We start from the raw sequence: 6759 nt of genomic DNA on the forward strand, positions 1-6759 counted from the left end.
TTTTAATATGGAACATCCAGTCAACTTCCAATTATCCATTGCAATGGTGAAGATTTAGTTGATGAACTTAAATATTGACAAATAAGGTACGAACGTCTTTATATCTAAAAAGTCAAATATTTTCCCCATCGAAGTTTTGTACATCCACTGCTAAAAATAACAAACTATTAAAGCAAGTAGTCACCGAAATTTAAGAAATACTGTATATATTGTTACAGCTGACACAATTTCCTGATGGTCATTACCTAAGACTAGTTAGTGACCAGAGAGAGAGGAAACTTTCTACAAAGAAATATCAGCCCAATAGAACAAAGCAATAGTTACCTCAGGTTGTACTTTGTTTAGAATCTTCTTTTATCTTTGTTGAATATTCTTTACCAAATTACTGATTGTGCAATGGAAAATTGGAGTGCCAGTATATAATTTTTATTTAACCTAAGAGGTCTTCCTTATGGCGACCATTTTCTACAGTTCAAAACCTCATTCCAAACTTCTGTACTTTGTCTTTATTTTTTTTCTCAGTAGATTCTATTCCTCTTGCAAGCCGGCCACCACTTATGAGCTATATGATTTTTTGTAAATTCTTTAACTGCCATATTACTCCTTTAGTTTCCTCATTTCTAAATTGGGAAGAATGAAGAGTACATATCGCATATGTTTCCTGAGGGGTTTAGTGAAGCATAAAAGACGTAAAGTTTAGAGCAGTCCCTGAGACACTGTTAAAGGGCACTATGTTAGTTGTGTTATGGACATTTTTGAATCTCTATTTCTACCTTTGTTGGACCTTTTAAAATGTCTTCTAAATTTCATCCATAATCTGATTCTATTGCGCTATATTGGAAAGAGAAGACTTGCCTCCTTTCCAATGTCATATGAAACTTAATTTAAATACTTTTTTAAAGGTTTGATGCTCTGATGGCCCAGAACAAATCATCAATTGGTAGTTGTTTTCCAAGTACATTTTAAATTTATTAACTTGGTATCTAACATTTTTATTTCTTTTTCTGTCCAAAATTATACTTATCTCTCTTCCCCAAATAGGCTTTTTTATTTTTACTTTTCCACCTCAGCATCATTTTTTTTTTAAATTTCTCTGGAATACTCTTCTCCCATTCACCAATCACAGCTGTCCCTTATTCACATTCAAGCAGCATTATTCATAGAGCGTTATACGTGACAGAGATAAGTCATTTAATAGCAATGTGTTCCCACACATTTCCCAGCCTCCTGGCATTCAAGTCGGTCCATATGACTCGTCCTAATCAGTAGGTTGTTGTTATTTAAATATATTTTTATATTAATTTCAGAGAAGAAGGAAGAAGGAGAGCTAGAAACATCAATGATGAGAGAGAATCATTGATTGGCAGCCTCCTGCATTCCCCCTATTGGAGATCAAGCCCACAACCCAGGCATGTGCCCTTGATCAAATGGAACCCGGGACCCTTCAGTCTGCAGGCCGCAGGCTTTATCCACTGGATCCCAACCAGCTAGGGCTAACCAGTGGGTGTTTAATGAAGCATAGAAGAATGCAGATTTTATCCTACTGTGGGAAATATGGAGATAATGTATTCCAAATGCTGCTGCTACAAGGCGTTGGAATTTCTATTAGCCTGGGACCTTGAATAATGGTGGGGAAGAAAACTCCCACCAATCCACAATGGTTATGTATGCTGAACAAGAAAGATACTTTGTAATGTTAAAATACTGATGCATTGAGATTAATTTGTTCTTATAGCAGACCATAGGCCATCCTGATTATTCTGGATGCTAAAGATAAAAAAATAAAAGACAAAATTGCTACCCTCAAGGCCACAGGGTAGAAGAACTATGTTCTTCAATATGTTAGCCACCAAACACATGTTAAATTTAAATCAGTTAATATTAAGTGAAATTTAAAGTTTAGTTCCTGAATGACATTAGCCACATTTCAAGTGTTTAGTTAGCTATATGTGCTGGTAGATCTCATATTGGACAGCATATGAACATTTCCATCTTCGAAGTGTATTACTGGACAGCACTAGTCTAGAAGAATGGGCTATCATACATTGCAAAATAGTTCTATGAGTGATAGCAGAGCTGTGGGTAGAGAATACTATGAGGAAAAAAAAGGGTGAGGAAAATGGAGATTCCTCCCAAAAATGTTATTTTTAAGGTAATTGAGGAAAATGGAAGTAAATGACACATCAGCCCTTATTTTTTTAAATGTGTAAAATCACATTCTACTTTTAGGACTTTATTCAACACATAATGAGAACATATCTGCAGTGGCATCTACAGCATTGTTGAGTGCAACAATGCTGTTTTAATACAAGATGTCTGGAAGCACTGGAGACAGCAGCATGCTCATCTATTTGGGCCTGGAAATATAAATAAAATAAATTGTGATGTATCCACGGAATAGAATATTGTCATTTTTACCATAAAATATGTTTGGGTGTCCTCATGGTCGGGCTCCACAAGCTGAGGAACATAAAATCACCTCATCACAGAGTACATCAGGGAGAACTGTGGGCACCGAGAATGAGGGTGAATCTGAGTCAGCGGTGAGGGTCTGGATGTTCTGGAGTTTGCATTTCTCTAGAAAAGAAACTCCAAGGAGGACTGATCAGCTCTTCTGTTTCCTAAAACTGTGGCCTGATGTCAGGGTTGAAGTATGGGATGTCACATAAACCTCTCTCGGCAGGAAAAGGAATGTCTGGCTGATGCTCAGAGGGACTTGTCTGGAGACGTGCTGTTGGAGAAGCATGAAAGTGGTTCTCCCTGGCAGATTGGGTTCCCATTAAGATGAACAATGGAATACTACACCCCAGTAAAAAAGAAGGAATTCTTACCATTTGCAACAGTGCTGGGAACCAATTCCAGCCTGTCATAATTTCAAGAGTTTCAACAAAAGGTTGATGAGACTTGGAGACTCAACAGGGTTGAGTCACACATGTAGCTGATTGTGGCTGCCAGACAGTTAAAAGGCATCTTAATCTACGTGTTATTGCCTCCTACTGGCCAAACACCTGAACAGCCGTAGGCTATTCCCCAAACTGACAATGCTTCTGTACCCTTTGAAACCTTACCCTTTGAAGTGTATTATCTCCACCTTGCCTTAGGACAAATTGTGTTAATAAAAGCAAGGGTCCTAGACAAGGAGGGAGTCTTCAGTTCCTTTAGCTGAAGTCCTCTGAGCCCCAATGCCTGTCAAAATTATATCTCATCTCTGGATTCTTTATTAGTCTCTGGATTTCTATGTCATCTACGCGCAGCCCCTTTTCCAGATTCCTGAACCCTTCTTGATGCTGGGACAAGAATCCTGGCACAACAGCATGGATGGAACTGGAGAGCATGATGCAACAGGGGGATGAGGGCATGAGTAGGGAGGGGGGGAGGCAATGGGGGGGTAAGGACACATATGTAATATCTTAGTCAATAAAAAATTTTTAAATAAATGATGAAATGAGGGCATGCAATCCTGACTTCCCCAATTAAAACTAAACTCCCCTACATATATACATGAAGCTGTTTGTGGACTGGCCAAGGAAATACTAGCAGGTGGACTGGGAGCTCAAAATACTGCTAAGTGGTGTTTCCTATTTTGGTCTTGTTTTCTTTTCCTCTATTATCTCCAAGCCTGAGGTTACAGACAGCCTAAAGCCTGGGCGTGCACACCAGTTGCAGACAGAAATGGTTACTAAAGCAGCTCTCTCTTTCTAGTCAGAAGAGCAGGAAATAGAGGCACTGTGGGACAGAAAGTGGAGGAGTTTCCTGTTTTTATTTGCCTGTTTTGTTTTTGTTCCTTTTCACCTGAGCTTGCAGGCAAGTGCAGCTGTGTGTCTGTTTTACCTGCTTGTGAGTGCCAAGGCAGCGGGCATTCTCTCCGCTCTGCTGCGTGCCCATGATCGCTAACAGTGTCTGGACATAGGAAATAGTCCATAAATATGTGTGCAAAGAAACTAAAACATAATATGGGGCTAAAGGTAGAAGAGGCTGCATTAAAATAAACATAAAATGATCATGAGAAGACTTGTAGGATATTTTAATCTTTGGGGAAATGTACACAGAAGAGGTAAACACGGTGAATAAAGTCATCTAAGGGCATTTATTTGAAAGATAAAGTAGGACATTTTTAAAAAGACTGCATTGGTTAAAAAAAGGAGGATGTTCCAGCAGCATAATAAATTTCACCCACTCTTTCATTTCACCTGTATGTGAATAATATTGGCCCACAAAAAGAAGTGATGCTTCAAGAGATTTCAACAACCTTCCTTTTTATGTTACAAAAAAGAATCCTAAGAAAAGCAAGCACTCACTTCACACCACATGTATTTAAATGCCTCTTTAGCTACTTGGTTCAGTGAACTGAGTTTAATTTACTTCGTTGAGGGAATGATTTTTCTAATATTCAGCCTCAGTCAACTTTTCTATATTCCCTCTGAACTGAGCCCTCTGGAACCGCAGTGTTCATGGAACTAATGTTGTAATCCTGTCTGGTGGGCCAGAACTTTGCCTTCCATGATTTTCTATCAGTGGTTTTCCTTGTATTTTTCTTCCTCCTTTTTTCTCCCCTCAGACATCTCTGATTTCAGGGCTCGGGCAATACAATAAATTATTTCATATCGTTTCTCCTGGACATCCTCCAAGCCAAGTGCTGCTCTCATTCTGCTATTCTGCACAGTCTATGTAGCATCTCATGTTTTTATTGGATACATCAATTGTGCAGAGCATTTGATTGTATATGGGCAAACAGGACCACGCAGTTTCTCTAGTTTATCTTCTGTGTAATGTATCCTTTAAGCAATCTCATAAATAAACCCAGCCATTTCCCCCGCCTGTACTCCTTTGCAGGGCCACGCTGAGAGTGAAATTCTTTTTTTCACAGTAATTTAACCCACCCTGAGGACTAGATGGGCAATTACCTTCCCTTTGAAGCTGCTTTTATACTGAGCTGGTGGGGCGGGGGGATGTTTACGGAACGTCGGCATTTACCTGGGCTTCATGTCCAGGTATTAAATCCAAGCTCCTAAAGAAGTCCCACAGCCCCAGCATGCCAGGCCTGGCCTTGCATCTCCTTCGTTTTAATTTCATGAGCCTTTATATGGCACTTACTATTTTCATCCAGAAAAGTCGTGGCTACTTCATACATATCAGAAACACCTCCTTCTGATCAACTCAGTTTTCTGAAGAACTGAAGATACATATCTATGAGCAGCAAATTTTTAAAATTAATTTTGAATGGACATGATTTAAAATATTATGCTTTTCTTTTTTTCAATTTTGAAGACTCAGTTTATTAACTGACCAGATTTCCAAAAATAAGCATGGTAGATACCTTAGTTCATCCTTCTAATAAGCCTATTGATCTGGTCTTCCCTGTTCCCAGCATCTCCACCTTCTACAAAATGGGTGGTCTTCTTCTTCATCCCACCGCGTGGAGAAGATAACTTGAAGCATGTTAATGGAAGCCTTGCTGAGCTTAACGAAGGTGCCGTTGAAGATCTGGCGAAGGCGAAGAAGCTGCAGCACCTTCCGGACCTTTGGGCTCACACCATTGATACCTCTGATCCTGATGACAAATGCCAACTTGGGGTCGGCGGGGACGTAGAAGTTGCCCGCTTTTCTTGCCATCCTGGCCCTTCGGATCTCCGTTCTGTACATCTGCCTTGTGATGATAGTGCTTGGCCTTTTCGTAGATGAGCTTCCTTCTCGCCTTTCGAAGCATCTTTTGGGCAAACTTCTTCCTCAGGCGCTTGATCTTCAGCTCCGCGAAGTTCCTTCGCTTCTTCTTGAGGGTTTCTGGCACCGCAGGAACCTTCTTCTTCTTCTTCTCTTCTGCACCCTCCATGGTTCCAGCCGGAAAAGAGAAACGTATTATGCTTTTCTTAAGCCTGATTATAAGAGACTAAAATTGGAGATACATGGGGAGATAAAAACATTAGTACTAACAACATTAACTGGAGGGCTCTAGCACATTGTTTTCTTCAAAATTGGCCCAAATCATCATTCTTTTAGAGGACCCAAGACTCCTAGATTTTACTATAGACCTACCTATTGAATCAGACTTTCCCAGAATCCACTTAACTATGTGGGTATGAGAGGAGGGGTGCGGTGTGAGAGGGAGGGGAATAGGGGGAGGAAAGTTTGTCCCAGTGAAATCAGTGACTACTCATCTGACTTGAGAGCTAAGCTGTCTCTAGAGTGTTGCTGTTTCCTGTTTGCTGTCACTGCTCATTGCTGCCACAGTACCAGCTAGTAACAGCCAGCCCCCTGCTGTCTAATGCAGGCATAGTCCAAAAAAAGATAAATACTGCAAACATGATAAATTTCTTTGTAAGATCAAAGTAAATATTCTGTAAGGGTAGGCACAAGGGGCTCTCTTGTACATATGTAATGGGCTAGAGAAGCAGCTTTGCCCCCTTATTGCCTTAACAGTATATAAGATGCTCAACCACTGAGTCATGTCAACCAGGCAACTACACTCTCTTTCAGTCCCCTTTCAGTCCTTGGCATTTCAGGAATATTCTATAATTTTGAGGTCACTTTCAGGTCACTTTCATTTTATTTTCTAATCTCACATCACCTCATAAGCTTTCGGATATGGTTTGTCTTGCCCTGGAGACAACCCTCTTGGGCATCTCCCCTGGTTTCCTTTTTGTCCACTAGAAAACTCACCAATCTTTGTCCCACTAAACAGGAGACATTCAGGTCTACTAACACCCTCCTTCTTCCCTTCCATTACAGGGTCCTTTAGCCAGCCTTTGTATTGAGGACTCT

At 40.3% G+C, this 6759-nt stretch overlaps 1 pseudogene; it reads right to left on the bottom strand.

Moving 5' to 3' along the window:
* Positions 1–5340: 5340 nt before the first annotated feature.
* LOC102758639 lies at positions 5341–5849 on the bottom strand (annotated as a pseudogene).
* Positions 5850–6759: the final 910 nt, after the last annotated feature.

This window comes from Myotis davidii, unplaced genomic scaffold (assembly GCF_000327345.1).
Source record: "Myotis davidii unplaced genomic scaffold, ASM32734v1 scaffold54, whole genome shotgun sequence".
Taxonomy (NCBI): domain Eukaryota; kingdom Metazoa; phylum Chordata; class Mammalia; order Chiroptera; family Vespertilionidae; genus Myotis; species Myotis davidii.